General features: G+C 41.7%; 1 long non-coding RNA gene across 2 annotated transcripts in view; it reads right to left on the bottom strand.

Moving 5' to 3' along the window:
- Nucleotides 1-2,181: 2,181 nt before the first annotated feature.
- The window catches only part of LOC148114333 (uncharacterized), a 45,299-nt gene continuing 27,931 nt past the window's right edge, over nucleotides 2,182-19,549 (bottom strand). The window contains exons 4-5 of one of the 2 annotated variants that reach the window (XR_015734030.1): nucleotides 7,218-7,266; nucleotides 2,182-4,698 (exon numbers count right to left, since the gene is read on the bottom strand). This is a non-coding gene — a long non-coding RNA (uncharacterized LOC148114333). Of the gene's footprint in view, nucleotides 4,699-5,480; nucleotides 5,576-7,217; nucleotides 7,267-19,549 lie in introns of those variants that run through there. The other variant, XR_015734029.1, reaches the window with a different exon arrangement.

Here is a 19,549-nt window from a genome sequence, read left to right on the forward strand (position 1 = left end):
CTATCCATTAACCATAGTTGCTCACGCTGTTCCCTCGTAAGTTCCGACTCAGTGGTTTCTACTATGCCTACAGAACCATCATTAAACCTAAGATCGTTCCTTTTGTTGCCTCTATTTGGCCATTTACCCCTTCTCTGGTTAGGAACATCTCCACTTGGTTTTCTGCCTGGAGGGAATGACTTCTTTTTGCACTTATTACCAGAAGGTGTCCTTGGACATGCCCTGGCATTCACATTTTGTGGGCAATCCCTTCTGTAATGTTCTCTTGAACCACAGTTGAAGCATTCTCCGATAGTATATGCTCTATCTGAACTATTGGGATTTCTTAAGGGTTTTTCTTTCTTGTGGAAAGATACCCTACATTTTCACAAGTTATCTTCTGCTATTAATTTACCAGATAGCACTTCTAGAGATAAATTGTTGTAATTGACATCATCCAATTGTGATATAAAATTATCCCAGCTAGAATCAAGGGAATTGATTATAACGGTAATGAGGGTTTGTTCAGACACTGTTTCCCCCCTCAACATCAACTCCTCCCTTAACCTGTTTAACTCACATAAGTGTTCATTAATATCTACTCCCGCCTTCAACCTTGCAGAATAAAACTCCCTGTAAATTCTGTTTGTGGCATGGGAGCTTTTAAAATAAAATAACTTATGCAGTTTTACCCAGACTTCCGTTACAGTCAGGTTATAAGGTATACTGGGATATAAAGCAGGATCAATGGACATCAATAGGATACAAAAGGCCTTATGATGTAAAAGATCAACTTCCAAGGACCATGGTCTAGGTGGGGGTTTTAACAACAACGATAAAACATTCTCTTTCATTAAGATGACTTGAATACTCTTAACCCATTCCTTAAAATTTCCTCGACCCACATTTAAACTTTTAAAATTAGGAGGAAGAACCTGTACATTGTTAAACATAGAAACAGACATTGATTGATATTCAGGGTGTGGTCCGTCCTGGAATGGGCAATAAGGCATTGGAATGGAAGCACACAGCACAGTGTCTTCCATCTGGATTCTGACAATTGTTCCTCCCCAATGGGAGGGATTAAAACCTCACGTTATGCGGATGCAAAGCTTGTTCTGGTTTGATTACAAAAGTTCGAGGGTCCTCTCTGGTGCTCATCTCTAGGAAGTTTCGGACGCGCTCCTAGGTTCCTATCTCCAGTTGAGGCAGCCTCTGGAATCGCCCTGGGTGTCAGTGTTGTCACGGATGGGTATGTCCCACTCGTGGCGTGCGCTGAATTGATCGCGGACATCAGGGATGCGTTGGTATGTGCAGCTACTATTTGTTGAGCTGATGGCGCCTGCGAACCATCACCTAGAATGGTTGCTAGTGTTTCTATTGCATTTGCAACCTTACACTCAACATAAGAGTCTCTTGAGTTTTTAGCTGGAGTCATTGGTGTCATCAAGGGAGCTAGAATTTTTATGGCCTGATCTATAATGGTTTCGACAGCAGGTGGCGCTGTATCAACTTGGCCATGCTGAACAAAGAAGCAGGGACGTTCAAATCAGGCAGTCTGTTATCCCTCATTCTCCACTTATAGTCTGAAATAGGGGTTTTAGAAAAAGATTGAAAGTCTCTTACCGGTCCGGTGTTTTCTAGGACTTCCATCTTCTTTCCTTTAGCTGTCATCACGGCTGGATTCTTCAATGATTCGCTAAAATCAGCAATCGGGTTCTCACTTGTTACTGGCAAACCTAAAGCTTGAAGGATTGCCTTCCTGAGTTCATCATCCACCTCTAAGTTTGTTTTCGAGGCCTGAAGTGGCGTTCTTCTAGTCTCTACTTCTTTAGGTGATGGTGGTTTACTCACTGCCTTAGGCATTTCAAAAAATAAGGCTTCTGCTCCAAAACATGTAGCTCCACTACACTCTTGGTCAATTAGAGTTTGGGGTTTTTCAGCCAAAACAGTTTTGGCCTGAGCCCCCAACAGTCCACTTTGTGACTCCATGCTTTTCACTGCAGCCCTAGTCAACATCTGTTTTTCCTGCTTTAATTCAATTGCAGACATTTCAGTCTAGCGTATCGCCACATGAGTGTAAGTTCGCTAAACCATCCTCTGCTACCAATTGTCAGGATGGGTTGAGGGTTGTCCCCGAACCGTGAACCAGCTCACAAGCAAACACACTAGGACTGAAATAAAACTAGCAGAGGAGTCTTGTATAAAAATATACTTTACTTGAGAACGTTTAAAAAACACTATATCTTTAAAAAGGCATATTAACAACAAAGTCTTATCTTGGATAAATGAAGCCAGGCCATCTCCCTAAATTCCTCAATACCGAAACAGTCCATAGGAAAAAACTAACATGACATTAAACAGCTTGGGTGTTGAAACATCATTGAGGTGGTAGAAGGGCAGCAGTGTAAGCTTCACAGCTAAAAGTCACTTGTGAAAAACAATTCAATCAGCAAACGTGGCTTGAAGCTCCTGGGAGGGAAACTGTCCAGCTCTCCCTCCGATCGTAGCTCCAAAAGCAGCAACAGTTCAGATGTTGGCTTGCGTGCTTCAACTCAGCAAAAGGCAAGCCGAAATTGGAGACTTCAAAGGGCTCCCAGCTATCTCAACTCACAGTTGCAGCTAGTTCCGTGGGAATATCTTTACACAGCTCTTCGGCTCCTTTTCTGCTGCTATCTCTGCTGCAGCCGTCAGGACTCCTTAGCTGAGTTCTCCTCCCTTCTGCAGCTCTGCTCTGGGCTCTGCATCCAGGTGCTTCAGCACTGGCTCTGCATCTAGGCCTAAACAGCGTCTAGGCTCGAATAGCAAGCAGAAAGGTCCGTGCTTATATGGGGAGTTAACCTGCAATTAACTAGGGTGGGGAAGGCTTGCAGTTAATTGCAAACAGGAGATGGCTTGATTGGGTCCATACTGTTTGTGACTGATCAAGTAGCTACAGCAATTCTGAAAACACTCGTGACAAAACTTTACAGATCCTTCTGCACTTTCAGCACAGAGACACAAGGAAGCAAGTACTATGAGAGGAAAAATGGGATCAGAGATTAAATTAAGACAAAGCAGTGAGACAAGGCCGAAGATCAATGGGAAAAAAGGAACTCGGAGGAACCCAAGAATGCTATTTTTTCAAGAAGGCTCATTTGGAATAGGTAGATGTTTTATACTCTTTGCATCTAAAGGATCCAGTAGGAAGACTGAAATTAACTGAAATTGACTCAGTATTAACGATATACTCTAGAGATGTGATATTATTCTCCTGCTATTCCTTATTAGCACTGATACTCAGAAATATATTGCTGTTTGGAATTTTTATTTATCTCGCAAATCCCAGTGGGAAAGAGCCTGAATTCAGACAAATCCTAGACAAGAAAAGACTTTAAAAACTGCACATTGACGATCTGGCCCTAGAATCAGATTCTAGGCCAGTTAGTGCAAAATTTCTTATCATAGTTTGAGCCTTTAGCTGATTTTTAAGGAGGCAGAATGTACAAGCAAACATCTGTTTTCCTGCCTCTTCAAGAAAAACATCTTTTAGATCAACGGACAAATAGTCCTACAAGTAATGTTATGTCTAATTCCTTGGCCATAGACTCTTTCCAGGTTGGTGTTATAGAAACCAATACCTCCTTACATAGACAAAACAAAATGGAGATTGCATTTCCTTCTCTCCCTGGATTTTGGATATGACTGGGTCAAGCCCTCTCTTTGCTTAATCCCATCAGACCCAAACTAACCTTTCTTGTCCCAGCAGAGCTACACTTTCATATACATCATAGCTTCCTTACCAGCTCATAATAGAGGCCAAGGATAACCATATAAGGAAATTGTAACCTAGAAAAACCCAACACATCCATCCTCCATCAGCTAGTGGACCTCAACATTCTAGCTATTATTTTGGTGCCCTTCTGAAAGGCCCATTTTACCTAACAAAAGACTTCACCCCAAGGGTCTGGGTGGTTTTGGCAAGTTCTTCCATCTTTCAACTTGTGGTAAACAAACAGGAAAATCCAGTTTATTATTTGTCATTGGCATTTATGTGCAAGTATAACAGAGAAACAACACTGAGAATTCAGTCTCAAGAAGGAGCATAATAATGAGGTGAAAAACATGGCTCTTCTCCTAGTATTGTGCTTCTTCATGAGACTGAATCCACAATGCTGTTTCCCTGTTATACCTGAATATAAATATCAATGACAAATAATAAACTAGATTTCTCTGTTTGTTTACTACAAGGTGGAAGAACTAGCCAAAGCCATTCTTACAAAATAAACTTGGCAGTATCATTCTATACCTTGAAACCAACCCAAATTATGTTTGTAATTTAAAACAATACTGCAAATATTAAAAAGACTAGTCATGTCTTTGATTTGGTTGCAATATTACTCAAGCTAAATTAGTATCTGCAGATTGGTTACTAAGCTCCAGGGATGTGGGCAGAATACCACTTACCTTGAACACATCCATACTACTGTCTATGCTAATAAAAATGGGAAATTATTTGGCTTCTTTGCAAATTTCTCTCATTCAGGTTTTCAAAGTTCTAACGATCAACCCCCTGCTGATCCCCTCCTCCATTCTCCTTAGATTCTGGGTTTACTACTAAGAGTAGTACTAAATTGATAGAAATACACAGATAAGAATTAGCTGAATACTTACTGAGAACTTTGAGAAGACCAAAATAGAATTTCTGCTCAAATAAATGATCTTCTTGCTTTCCTATGCCTATAAAGAATATGGAAGTTAGAAATTATTTTGCCTGACTGCCCGGAAGCAAACAAGGTTCTACTTTGTGTAGACTAGCAAAATCAAAACAGAACTTTACTAGTTTGCTCTTTAATAACAGTACACCTTCCATATCAGCACTTTTTATTCTACACCCCACCCAAAAGCATGAAGAAAGCTCTAGCTCTTATAGCAATGCTTAGACCAACTTCTTGTCCCCTTCTGAATATATTCTTGTTACCCCCAAGCACAGGAGTGAAATGCTCCTGGATTGGACCAGATTGCCCGGTCCGGTAGCAAACTGGGCCAGCGGTTTGGCGATCTGGTAGCGATGGCGAAGCAAAGCTCCGCCCACCTGCCCGGGTGTTATTACTTCCTGGTTTTAACCAGGAACTAATGTGTTTTTTACCTTCTGTGCATGCTTTGTGTATGCGCAGGTCTGTGTGTGCATGTGATGCACGTGCGTGCATGCAAGCAAAGTGAGCGCATGCGTGGCACGTGTGCTTCCAAACCTGTAAAGAACGTAAGTAAATTTCACCTCTGCCCAAGCAACACATACTCTATTTTTTCTCTAAGAAAATATTCCTGCAGATCCTCCTTTTCTGATCAACTACAATTAAAATTATAAAGTAACACCCCAATTTAAACAACCTTCTTCTGATTACTAAAATAATTACCAAAAATAGAAACTTGTACCAAGTCAATGAATAACTTTTATATTAAAATATTTTCTTGCCCCCTGCCTTCCCTCAGACACAGACATCAGATTCTCTGAAGTTCACACCTGACAACCTTGTCACCTCTATCAGATCTACTGCTTCTGTTCTTTTTCTGAATGACTCCCAACTTTCCCTCTAAGGAGAAAGATTCTGGAACACTGCAAGATGGGAAACAAACAATCCAATTCAGAATTTACAGTCTATGTACAACCATATGAAATTTTACTGTTACAAGAGACCTGGTATATAAAGCCGATATATTTTAATTGTTTCACATCTTACTCCCAGGCCCAAGCAAAAAGACAGGTGCTTGGGTGAATGTGTACCTTGGTTTCTACTATATTGTATTCAGAACATGTACTTTAACTGTCTTTTGTTTGTTTATTTGTAACTAACTAGTTATTGCCTCTAAAAATTGGGCCAATCAATCTCTTTCTTATACACATAGTCCTTGAAGTGCAACAGACCATTAACAAATGTTCAATGAAAACAGACAACACTCCCCCCCCCCAAAAAAAAGCTATATACAACCTCATTTCAAAGTTATGATCGTCGTAGCAGTCCTGTTGTCATTTGTTCTAATGAACCACCACAGGGTCACCTCCTGCCTCTCCCCCTCACCCTACCCAGCCAGAACCCTGCAACATTTGGGCCTGTTACCTATATCCCCATCATGCAGCACACTACCACATTTATCTTTTGAAGTTCTCCAGACCACATGTTCTGGAACAAGGGCAGCTATGTGTCCCAGACCATGTCACAGTGATCCAGAAGCAGCCGGAATTTGTCCTGCCCACTTATGGGCAGCAACAAACTGGCAGTCACCAGACAAACTGCTTTGTTTTCCTGCCTTAGTGAAGTCTGCACAGTGCTGCAGAAGTTTATGAATACTTTAGAAAGCTTCTGAAGCATTGGGCAGACCTTGTTAAGGCAGCAAAATGAAGCAGTTTGTTCCTGGGCTGTTTGGTGGTGACTTGAATGCAGTCACCATTTTGTCCCTCCTCTTTGTGGACAGGGACAAAATGGTGGCCACTATGCAAACTGCTTCATTTTACTGCCCTATATAAATCCTAATAACACTGTAGAACCTTCTGAATGCTGCAGAAAGCTTTTTCAGCACTGTGCAGACCTAGTTAAAACAACAAAACAAAAGGCCATGTGGCAGCAACCTGAATGTAGCCACTATTTTGTCCCACCTGTTTGTGGCTGCCAGGTAAACCGTTTCATTTTTCTACCTTGTAGAGGTATGCATAGCGCTGTATAAGCTTTTGAACACTGCAGAAAGTTTCCATAGCACTGAGGTATATTATTTCCTTTTGTGGACGTTGAACTTATTCCATTTTCTTTAAAAGCTGTGCTACATGTATCATAATTTATTTTGGCAGCAAATGTAATAATTGAAACTTAAGGGCTTTATGAAAAGGTTCACTCTTTTCACTCCCTAAAATCTGAACATTGCACCACATTCAAAAAGGTACAATAAACCAACCAGCAGGGGGCTTACGGGTTCTTACAATGGCAGTTGAAAACTTCAAATGTCCAAGTGTGTCAAGTCTTCCCCAGTCTACTGCCCAAAAGAAGTAGACCGCAACACAATGTTAAGAATTGCAGAATTATATTATCTGTAATTAAGATGAATATTTTGCCTAGAATGTTATTTTTATTTCAGATAATACCAGTTTTGATATCTGATATAAAGTTTAAACAATGCAGAAAGACATATCTAAATGTGTGTGGCAAGGAACAAAACATGAGTTAAATTTAAGGTGTTATAAGATGCAAAATAAAGAAAAGGCTTACCTGAATTGAAATTATATTTTGCAGTCTAGTCTGGATGAAAGAATGGATACTGTTAAGAAATGGAAGGATTTTGGAATTAGAGGGGCAAGATTTAAATTTTGGGTGACACAGATATCTATGATGTGAATCCACAGACTAATAAATCATCTATATCAAGCTGGTAGGTATCTTTTCTAGATTTTGTAGACTTCCTACAAAGGATAATAATGGGAAAGTGTCAATTTCCTAATGCCCCTATGAGCATGGAGACCAGTATCTGTGGTTCATAGTGACAAGTGTGACATATTGAAGACTGAGGCTTGGGGTCAGCAGTAAACAGCATGAATTAACTAATGAAATTAAAAAGGAATTGTTCTACTGTCTGTCTATAGAATTCAAGAGGATCAATACATTAGATCTGAAAGGAGTGGGGAGGAAGTGTCTGATCTTGGTGAATGGAGTTGAATCCATGCATGCAGGGAAGGGCTAAAAAGTATAATCATAGTTACATTGTCTGTATTTAAATATGTATTAGCCCTGAGGCGTAGTTCAGACAAGAAGCACAACCAGGACTACTTCTACCTTTATTAAGTCACATTAACAGAATCTTACAAGTTTGAAAGTATTTCTTTCCCCCTTTCCTTTTTCTCTCTGGAAATCTAGGGAGGGTCTATTCTGAAACATTTGGTGTGCCATTCCTCCCTTCTATGAACTGAAACTATTCAGCTATTATCTTTCATGCCAGTAAACATTCATTTCTGTCTCTCAAAGTCATTCCCCAATACAATTACAGTTACATTCAACTATTAATTTTTCTGTAAGTATTTTGTTAAGGCTTTACCTTTTTCCAGTATTTTGGTGCCTATTTTCAACTATGCTAGATGGGAATTCTGAGTGTCAGGATCAGCCCAAGAACAGCATAGGACAATCCAACCAAAGTTGTTTTTAATTTGCTCATGCCAAATAGACAGAATCTTGGAAGTATATAAACCTATACTACTCTAACCCTAATGGATATACCCTGGAAGATTCCAGAAAGTGGCTATCCTAAATCTCTTCCTATATCTACAATCCAGCTCCTGGCTATGTTGTATTTTGTCTCATTTCCCTCCTTTCTGAGAAATTTCTGCTTCAATGTAGTCTGTTACATCAAGAACTGTAGTCTTGAACTAAAAGAACTAAAAAGGTTCAAGTCGCAAAAGTCCGATGCAGATTGAAAATGGGAACTTCAAATTGTAAAGAAAGGCTCACATCTCTTCTAAGAACCATGCTATAACTTTTTATATAACATGAATCTTTTCAGATTTAGCCTGGTGCCCTTTAATAATTACATCACAAAAATGGACTCTTAGCACATTGATTTAATTGAACCATTCTACACATTTTAGTTTGGCAATTAAAAATGCTCCCCTTAGCTTGCATGCTTTCTAAAGGGTCATTTTCTGATTTTTTAATATTAGTCACTTGCCATAACATGATGGTGATTCATTTATGTAGAGTTTTAGGGACCAAGCAAGCAGTTACCAGCATCAAGAAGCAAAAGCTGGATTTACCAAAGGAGTAGGAATTAATTTATTCACACCCGTTAAGCTCTTTTAGAAAAATAAAAATATTAAATCAACTTACAATGTCCAAAAGAGATAAGACACTTTGGTATAACAGTTCTTTTCCTCCTTCTAGGAATGATAGCCTCAGCAGAAGATGGGTAGGCAGTCCTTTCTCCTTGTGGCAGCCACCTACTCTCCCAGTTGGCATTCCTTTTCAAGAGATGGAATGGCTCAATTCCCCTCCCACTTCATTCTGAAAGGGAGTTACTTCAAGGCCAGCCTCACTGAAGGACTGGGAGGGTTTTACAAACCTGAACAGAGACATCCATTGGCACTTTCGTTTTACATTCTTCAGTGAAGTGAGGTGAAGTATGTGTTTTGCTTGCTTTTCTCCCTCCCTCAATCCCAAAGCCTTCCCGATAGCCTTTAAACTTATGATACACTGAGTCCACACAAGATTACTTTCAAAGAGGCTGCTTTTTCCCTTCATTACACACAATGCCTATTCTGCAAAATACATTGAGCACATTAACTCAGCATACCAAAGACAGTACCACTACAAATAATGTGGTAAACCATGGACACCAGCCTGCCTTTTTCCCTTTTGCTTTGCAGGGTTTAACGAAGTAGGACTTCTGGTTAACTGTAACCACTTCTGAACTTTTGTAGGGAAATGTTGCTGGGCTTCCTGGGTGAATTGAATAGGCACAACTCTGCAAATATATGGCTATATATTCTGCTCAATTACAGGTAGTCCTCGACTTACACCAGTTTGTTTAGTGACAGCTCTAAATTACATCAGCACTGAAAAAAGTGATTTATGACTATTGCAGCATCTGCATGGTCACATGATCAAAATTTAGATTCTTGACAATTGACTCATGAGGATTGCAGTGTCCTGAGAAGATGTGACCCTTTTTTGCAATCTTCTGACAAGCAAAGTCAATGGAAACATCAGATTAACTTAACAACCATGATACTAATTTAACAACTAATTTAACCCAACGATGCCCTTGAAGTGATGTCCTGGTGCCTGGAGGCGGTACGGATCTGGATGGGGAGGAACAGGCTCAGGCTCAACCCATCCAAGACTGAGTAGCTGTGGTTTCCGACGTCCCGATATAGTCAGTTGACGCCATCACTGACTATTGGGGGCGAATCATTGGCCCCCACGGAGAGGGCTCGCAACTTGGGCGTCCTCCTGGATTCACAGCTGTCTTTAGAAGAGCACTTGACGGCCGTGACCGGGAGGATTTTTCATCAGGTTCGCCTGATTCGCCAGTTTGTCCCTTTCTGGATCGGGACTCGTTACGCACGGTCACTCATGCTCTTGTCACCTCCCGCCTGGACTATTGCAACGCTCTCTACATGGGGCTCCCCTTGAGGAGCACCCGGAGGCTCCAACTGGCGCAGAGTGCGGCCGCGCGGATGGTAATGGGAGCGACATGGCGTTCCCATGTAACACCCCTCCTGCGCGAGCTGCACTGGCTCCCGGTGGTCTTCCGGGTGCGCTTCAAGGTTTTGGTTACCACCTTTAAAGCGCTCCATGGCTTAGGACCCGGGTACTTGTGGGACCGCCTACTACCACCAATAGCCTCCCACCGGCCGGTACGCTCCCATAGAGAGGGGCTCCTCCGGGTGCCGTCAGCCAAACAATGCCGACTGGCGGTCCCCAGGGGGAGAGCCTTCTCTGTGGGGGCACCTACTATCTGGAATGAACTCCCCCCAGAGATATGGAGGATCCTGGATCTGCGCACCTTCCGCCGTGCCTTAAAGACCTTACTATTTCACCAGGCCGGCCTGGCCTAATTTTCCCCCTCTTTTATAAAAGATTTTTAAATTTTTAAATATCTTTTAGTATTTATATATTCAATTTTAAATTGGTTTTAAAAGTTTGGGGTTTTAAATTTGTCGGGGCCAAAATTATTTAATTTGATTTTATTCTATTTTTTAAATTTTGTATTGTATGTGTTTTTATTGTTTGGCTGTGCACCGCCTGAGTCCTTCGGGAGTAGGGCAGTATAGAAATCTAATAAAATGAAAAAATAAAATGAAACAACTGCAGTGGTTCACTTAATAATTGTGGCAAAAAGGGTTGTAACATGGGGCAAAATTCATTTAACAAATGTTTCGCTTGGCAACAGACATTTTGGACTCAATTGAGTTCATAAATCAAGACCTACCTGTATATCAGCTACTTAATTGCATAGAAATTTATAGGTTAGAAAGAAACTCCTTTGATTTGGGATTTTACTAATTAGATTAATTTATTGCTATAGAAATAGCTAGTTATACTATTGTGGAAAAGTAAAAAGTTGAGGTCAATGTTAATGTTTTGTTCTACTGCGACAGAGGGAGTCGGAGATCAACACCTTTTTCTTTTCTTTTCCTCCTCTCCTCCTCACTTTTCTTTCGCCTCCCCTCCCCACTATGTCTTACTATTTGTTTTTGTATTTGTGTATTTTATTCTATAATCTAATAAAATAATATAAAATTTATAAAAAGAAAAGAAAAGAAAGAAACTCCTTAAGTGTTTGGGTGGTCTAGTCAATGACAAGTTGTCAATTGTTATTATGTAGCCAACATTCATCATTTGTATGTATTTCTTTGTTTAGGTTTCCTATTGTTCCTCCCAGTTCCCAAATAACCAGTTCCTATTGTCTCGTCCATTGGATCTAACCATTTTGGTTTTGAAAAAAAAATTATTATAATGAGGACCCAGATTGTTGGGGGTAATATGCTATTTAGTATACTGTCTTTGGTGTAAGCCGCCCAGTCCTCATAGAGAGGGCAGTATAGAAATATGAAAAATAAATAAATAAATAAATAAATAAATAAATAAATAAATAAATAAACAAACAATTAAATAAATAAATTTAGCATATGTTATATCATACATGGACTAGCAATATATATTAACATTTCATTTAGATTAGTGAAGCACAATAAAATACAAATGTTAAAAAGATCTATGTTCTAATACCAGTGTCTTCTATGCCATCTGTCCATTGGAAGAATGCACTATACAGAGTTGCAAAGCTGTTTTTTTTCCAAAAGGCAACTGGACTTTCCTGGTTTTTTTCTTCGAAAATATTTCACTTCTCATCCTAGAAGCTTTTTTTTTTAGTTCTAATTGACTGGTAGGGAATGGAAGAATTTGTATTCTTTGCAGTCATCTGATTGTTAGCACTCTAAGGGTTGGTTGTTAGTTCTCTGACAGTCATTGAAGCTACTTGGGGGTTTATCTGTATCTCAGAGTCAACTGAATCAGACTGTAAACAGTGGGGAACTTTCTTGGGATTGTTGAAATGACTGCATTATTAACAGGAAATGTGTGAAATGTTCAATTTTAACATAGATGGCATCTTTAAAATTAGTGATCTTCTCTGTCCAGAATGTGAACTTTGTTGTCCTTGTCTTTCAGATGAGGATGGATTGCTGAACCTTGTTCTGATGATGAGTTTGTTTTCCTATGTTATGCCATGTATTTGTGAAGTGAAGTGATTATTTTGTTTCCCCAATTTACCCATCTGCACATGCATTACACAGTATATACTCTGTTTGTGTCTGGGTGTTTTGTCCTTGGGGTGGACAAGGTTCTGTCTCAATATATTCCTACATGAAATGGTTGTGTTGGTTGAAAATCTTCCTGAACTTTTAGAATTCTCCTGAAACATATAGAATGACAATGTTGCTCCATTTGTTGTTCTTTTCATGTTATGAAAGAGCTCCTGCTGGATTTTTTTGTGGATTTGATGAAGGCTCAATTAGGATAGCTACAAATTCTGAGAGCTTCCTTGATGTGTTTTTGTTCATTCTCTTTTCCCTCTTTGTTTGTAGGCAAACCTACAGCCCAACAATAATTACTCCCAGTTTGTGCTTCAATAGATGGTGAGAATTAAACTGTAAATACTGTTCTGTGTGTGAAAGCAAATTGTTTTCAAAGGGGGAAAAAATCAAAGTCCAGTCACCTTTTGGAAAAAGCATCTTGAAATCAACCATGACCTGGATAATTGAGCATGTTCATAGACATTATACAGACTTATTTTCATTTAATTTCAAATTAAACAACTTATCTGTGAACCCATTCACACCACCATATCTGAAAACTGCTAAACAAACATTAGCACACACTGATTAAATCACCTGGAGAGGTGGAATGGGTAAGATGATGTCCATAATGCCATTGTCATGAAAATGCCTGTCAGACATCAGGCTATAGATACTTAGTGATTAAAATAAATTGTGACTTATCACAAGGTATGAATGCTGCTGTCCAAACAGATAATGCAGTTTTCTCCTCTAAAGAATGACAAAAGAATCAATAAATCTTAGCAAACGCTTGTGGAAGTGAAAAAGTATTACCGACTTACAAAATACCTAAAAATGCAAGATTTGGACACTATTCTTTAGCAGTGTGTCTTATTCTTTAAGGCCAAGAGAAAAAGACTCTGCTTCTGGTCTGGTCCTAATGAGAGTAATTAAAGCAAGATATTTATTCATTTATCACATTTCTAAGGGTTATGATTAGTTTAGCTACTCAACTGCTTAATGAATCTGAATAACATATAGTATTAAAACAGAATCAGGTTAGACAACATATAACAGAAGAAAAGATTAATACAGGTAGTCCTTGAGTTACCAATTACATGGAGCCTGCCAATTACATTCATAACCCGAAGATTCGTAGGAGTGAATCACATAACTTGACCGCAATTGTTCCCTGCTTTCGCGCACACATTCACTAATTAACTATACATGAGGCATCCCAGGGTAGGGAAGGCTATGTGGGGGCCTAGTGATGGAACAGGCCACCTGTTTAAGACTACTCAAGGCCTCCCTGACCCACTGAAAAACCTCATGCTCCCCACAATTGCTTCCCCCACCATCCTGCCACTCCAGGTCACTTACCTTCCAAAGATCTAGTGGGCTGTGTCCTCCCCAGTCTTTCTGCTATGTGAGATCATGACGCCCAGAAGCTTCCAATTTTGGCCCACAAAGTATTTGGAAGCCGATAGCATACTTTTAGGCAGCGAAATCCACTGCCTAAAAATGTGCCATCAGCTTCCAAATACTTCGGCAAGCCATTGTGAAAAGTCTTTCCGGCAAGAAAGGAACTTGGGAGGGATGCGCCAGCCCCTCCCAAGCTCCACTCTTTCTGGCAAAGGCTTTTTGCAAAAGGCTGCCAAAGCCTATAGGAATACAATCTTCCTGCAGGCTTTAACAAGGAAAAGGCAAACAAAAGTAAATCAATAGATACAATGTATATAGACTTCTGTAAAGACTTCGATTCAGTGGTACACAACAAGCTACTTCTAAAACTGAAATGGCATTTCCGGATTCCTGCATAAGTGGATAGCTGCGTTCCTATCAAACAGTAGTCCAAAAAGGGTACGCCTTATCTAACCCTGCACCTGTTAACAGCGGTGTCCCCCAAGGCAGCGTTTTAGGACCCACACTCTTTATACTTTATATAAATGACCTTTGCAATCATATTATAAGCAACTGCATTCTCTTTGCAGATGATGTAAAACTATTCAACACCACTGACAATGCTGCTACTCTACAAAAAGAATGGTCAAACAATTGGCAACTCCAAATCTCAACCAACAAATGCTCTGTCTTACACATTGGCAAAAAAAAATCAGAACACAAAATACAAGCTGGACAGATACGACCTGACAGACAACCCTCACTCTGTCAAAGACCTTGGAATACTCATCTCAAATGATCTAAGTGCCAGAACTCACTGTAACAGCATTGCTAAAAAACATTAAAGTTGTTAACCTAATCTTGAGTAGCTTCTTCTCCGGTAATATTGAACTAGGGCATACAAAACTTTTGCCAGACCAATTCTTGAATACAGCTCATCTGTCTGGAACCCGCACTGCATATCGGACATAAATACAATCGAGAGAGTTCAGAGATATTTTATGAGAAGAGTCCTCGATTCCTCTAACCGCAACAAAATACCTTATGCCACCAGACTTGAAATTTTGTGCTTAGACAACATAGAACTTTGCCGTCTTCAGTCTGACCTAAGCATAGTACATAAAATCATCTGCTACAATGATCTACCAGCCAATGAATACTTCAGCTTCAACCAAAACAATACAAGAGCACACAATAGATATAAACTCATGGTAAACCGATCCAAACTAGACTGCAGAAAATACGACTTCAGTAGCAGAGTTGTCAACGCCTGGAATGCACTACCTGACTCCGTGGTTTTTTCCCCAAATCCCCAAAACTTTAACCTTAGACTGTCTACTGTCGACCTCACCCCATTCCTAAGAGGTCTGTAAGGGGCGTGCATAAGCGCACCAGCGTGCCTACCGTCCCTGTCCTAATGTTTTCTTTTATTCATATCCTTTTCATGTATTCATAATTATGTTTACACTTGTATCATTATAAAATACACATGACGAAATAAAATAAATAAAATAAAAATAAATAAAATAAAAAATAATAAAATAAAATAAAATAAAATAAAATAAAATAAAATAAAATAAAAATAAAATAAAATAAAATAAAATAATAAAATAAAATAAAATAAAATAAAATAAAATAAAATAAAATAAATAGAAGGAAGGAAGGCCTGAAGAACTGAAGTCTTCCCTCTGTTTGCAAAGCATTTTGCTCTAGATCTTGTCCAGGCCTCAATTCTCAGAGAACAGAGGCCTAAAGTAGTGCGAGATCATGCGAGATCAGTAGCACCAGATCTCGTGCTACTTGATCTCGCATGATATCTTGGTACTTTAGACCTCTATTCTGAAACAAGGGCTGAAAAAACGAAGCAGGCAAAGAAGCGGCAGAGAAGAGATCTTCGCAAGGTAAGTGAATTTCCACAGGTGGAGTGCCTGTGAAGACCTGACCGGGGGTTGGAGGGGAGAATAGTCAGGGCAAATGTTGCAGTGCTCGCCACCATTCATAAGTATGAATGACAGCAGTGGTGCTGCATTACATTCCTACCTTCGGGACTGGGTTGTAAGTACTGGGGTGGTAGGTTGTAACTTCAAACGGTTGCTCGGTGAACTGTTATAACTTGGGGATTACCTATATATGAAAATAGCAAAACAAGCATCTTCTCAAACACACACTTTTCCTACAAAACTAGCTACAATAACTCATGTCTTTATCATCATTTAGTTAGACTATTCTCTACTTGGGACCTTAAAAACTATTTGAAATTGTGTAAAATAAATAAAAACAATATTAGGAAACTACATCTGTCTTTTTTTTATTAAAAGTATGCCTTATTTTTATTATCATATTTGCTTCCACTTTAAAATATTACAATTATAAATGCTGATTTTCTCTTATAATGCTGTTGATAAAAACGGACGTTGACTTACCTCTGAACATCCATTTTGAGTACGCTGCGACTCCAATCCATTGATTGGGAAGCTCTCCTCAGGTTGCTGGGGAACTGAGTGTAGACTTTCTTGGCTGGCCACGCCCCCTCTGTGTCATTCCCGTCAGTCTTTCCTCATGAAGAAACAGGAGCTCCAATGTCAACTATAATCTCAACCCACACAAAAAAACAGGAAAACATAACTCCAGAACAGGAAGCCCAAACCACGGGCGGGTATGGATTGGAGTCGCAGCGTACTCAAAATGGATGTTCAGAGGTAAGTCAACGTCCGTTTTCAAGTACGCTGCTCCTCCAATCCATTGATTGGGATATACCCAAGCTCATAAATCCTGGGCGGGAGGCTGACTGTTCCCTAAGCCCCGGGGGTCGACCACCTGTTGCAAAACCCTCCGGCCAAAGGATGCCTCCGCAGCCGCAAACGAATCAATTTTGTAATGTCGAATAAATGTGGAAACGGACGTCCAAGAAGCCGCTCGACATATGTCAAGAACTGAGGCCTGAGTCGCCCAGGCTGCAGAAGCTGCCGCACTGCAGGTGGAATGTGCATAGATGCCCCCCGGAACAGTCCTGCCCGTGCTAGTATAAGCCGTCGAGATGCAGGCTTTGATCCAGTGACCTACAGTGGTTGGTGACACTTTTTTTCCCATAGTGGACGGGTGGAAAGAAACGAGTAAGGCCTCAGTTCGACGAAAGGACTCAGTTCTCCTGACGTATCTGCGGAGGGCCCGTCTTACGTCCAGAGTATGCCAGTTTGTCTCCCTAGGGTTCCGAGGGTCCGGACAAAAATTTGGGAGAATGAGCTCCTGGGCCCGGTGAAACCAGGAGTTCACCTTTGGTGAGAAGGAAGGGTCCAACCTCAGCACCACTCTATCCGGAAAAAACTGGCAAAGATCGCTTCTAACTGATAAGGCGGTCAGTTCAGAAATCCTCCTCGCTGAAGTAATCGCAATTAGAAATGTCAGTTTGAAGGTTAAGAACTTCAGCGGAATAGAAGCCAGCGGCTCAAAGGGGGGCGATGTTAGCGCCTGGAGGACTAGGGATAAGTCCCAAGTCGGGAAACGATGGACCACTGGCGGTGAAATATTTGAGGCACCAAGCAAAAAACTCCTGATACGAGGGTTCTGAGTCAAGGAACGATGAGGTTCACACACTAGCACAGTTGCAAGTGCCGCCACCTGGCGTCTCAGAGTGGCAGGCTTCAATCCTTTATTCAACTCATCCACGAGGAAGTCCAACACCTCAGGGATGTCGGCCGAGGTCGGATCTACATGGTGTCTCGAGCACCAAATCGAGAAGGCCTTCCAAGAAGCTTGGTATATACGAGACGTTGAAGGTCGTCTGGCAGATTGGATAATTTCAATGGCCGAGTCAGAAAGTCGGTCCTTCTTCAGCAGCCGCCTCTCAAGTGCCAGATGGTCAATCGGAGCCACTGAGGCTCTGGATGGACGATGACCCCCTGGCGGAGAGAGACGACATGCTGAGGTATTGTCCATGGAGGCGACACTGAAAGGTTCAACAGGTCCGCGTACCACAGCCTGCGCGGCCAACAAAGAGCCACCAACAAGATTTCCGCCTGTTCTGACAAGTTTCCGGATTACATGTGATATCAAGGGAAGTGGAGGGAACGCGTATAGAAGCCCGTCTGGCCACTGGCACCTCCTCCACCCCCTGGCACTGATAACGGGTGAAATATCTTGGTAGTTGTGCGTTGCTGGGAGTGGCGAACAAATCTACGAGCGGCCTTCCAAAACGTCGAACTATGTCCTGAAAAACATCCGGATGGAGTTGCCACTCGGCCGGGTCGATGCGTTCCCGGCTGAGCCAGTCCGCTTGCACGTTGGAAATTCCGGAAATATGATCTGCTCTTAGAGATGTGGTGTGACGTTCTGCCCAGTTCAAGAGCAATTCTGACTCTATCATGAGACTCCGGGATCGAGTGCCTCCCTCTCGGTTTATGTGGGCTTTGGTTGTCATGTTGTCCGTCCGGATCAACACGTGACGGCCCTCCAAGATGGGACGGAAATGCCGGAGAGCAAGGCGAACCACTCTCAACTCCAGCCAATTGATGCTGTTCGCCTTCTCCAACGATGACCAACGACCTTGGACTACATGCTCCAGAAGGTGAGCCCCCCAGCCCTCCAGACTGGCATCTGATGTCAGGATCAGTCGGTCGACTTCGAGGAAGATACATCCCTTGAGAAGTGCGGGAGAGGTCCACCACATTAGTGACAACTGAAGTTGAGGTGGAATCCGAACCGATGACTTGGAAATGCTGCGATTGGTTTTCTGAAATGGGAGAAGGAACCACTGCAACAGTCTCGCATGCCTGCGTGCCCAGGGAACGATCTTGAAGCAGGATACCATTTTCCCTAAGACCTGTGACAGAGGAAGAAGTGGAACCTTCCGGCTGGTCGAAATCTGAGAGACCGATGATTTGATGTCCTTGATGCGATCCGGCGACAGAAATACTGGCCTTTGGATGTATCTATCATCGCCCCCAGATGGAGAATCCGTGTCGTTGGAACCAGATGACTTTTCTTGTGGTTTATTGTGAAGCCGTGACTCTGAAAAACTCTTAGTACTGCCTCTATGTCGCTCGACGCTTGACGCGGAGAAGATGATAGGACAAGGATGTCGTCTAGGTAACATAAAAGACGAATTGGTAGAGTTCTCAGGGACGCGGCTACTACGGAGACAAGTTTCGTAAAAGTTCTGGGAGCAGAAGAGAGACCAAAGGGCATCGCACAGTATTGATAATGGTGAGAGTTGTATTCGAATCGCAGGAACCTACGATGCGCCTGATGGATCGGAACGTGCAAATAGGCCTCCCGCAAATCCACCGACTGTAGCAGATCGTTTGGGCAGACAGCTGCCAGAATCGACGAAAGGGACTGTATCTTGAACCTGCGATACAGAATGTAGTTGTTCAAGTGCTTTAGGTTCAAAACAGCCCTGTGCCCTCCTGAAGACTTGGGGACCAGGAACAAGATGGAATAGAACCCCTTTGTCCTTTGGGCCTCGGGCACTGGTTCTATGGCCTTGATGTTTAAGAGCTGAGTAATCTCCGCTTCCATCAGTTGTCTTTGGAGTAAGACAGGAGACACCGGGCAGCGACGAAAGCGGCTCGGCGGGATCCCGACGAATTTGAGACAGAGGCCATGACGAATGGTGCGCCGGATCCACTCCTCAGTCGTCGAAACTTGCCACTGGTGATGAAACAGCTGGAGACGACCACCAATGGCATCTGGATGTTGCGAGTCATTTGCCACGTTTGGTGGGACGGGAGCCGCCACCCCTGAAGGGACGCTTGGATGATGATTGTGAGCATTGTCTGTCTTGAAAGGACTGACGCTCCTGGAAACGGCCACCGCCGTGACCAAATGGTCGTTGCGCATAGGAGCCACCGGATCCCGAATAGGACCGAAATGTCT

Source organism: Pantherophis guttatus, chromosome 4, assembly GCF_059756535.1.
Source record: "Pantherophis guttatus breed Tessera chromosome 4, ASM5975653v1, whole genome shotgun sequence".
Lineage (NCBI taxonomy): Eukaryota > Metazoa > Chordata > Lepidosauria > Squamata > Colubridae > Pantherophis > Pantherophis guttatus.